Here is a 469-nt window from a genome sequence, read left to right on the forward strand (position 1 = left end):
GTCTGTGTGTCTGTTATCATGTACTGCAATGATTGTTGCCTTATCTTCCTTCCTCACTGAAAACAGCTTCCTATTGCTTTAATCCTTCTCTTTAATCCGTCCAGGCAAACACTCATTCGGGCAGGATGGGGATTATGTTAGAAAGTGATTCATCTGTAGTCCAGAAATAGGTGCATCGTTTTCATCACGCTTACCATGGTAAGTGTGTATGATCAATTGGATACCCTTTATTTTCAGCCAATTCAGCCAAGTCATGTGGTAACTTTGTGGTAACATAGGGTACTTTCTGGGTTCAAGTTTAAAGTTTAAAGTGTTATTGGTACATCACATTACACAAGTGTATGAGAGTAAAATTCTTAGGCTTCGGTTCCTTGACATTGCAGCACAACCTGACCGTCCCCCCAGCCCGTCTGTCCACCATGGGGTTTAGAGCCTTCAGCCGCTCCGCCCCTCGCCTCTGGAACCCCCT

This window comes from Nansenia antarctica, assembly GCF_963989245.1.
Source record: "Nansenia antarctica genome assembly, chromosome: 2".
NCBI lineage: Eukaryota > Metazoa > Chordata > Actinopteri > Argentiniformes > Microstomatidae > Nansenia > Nansenia antarctica.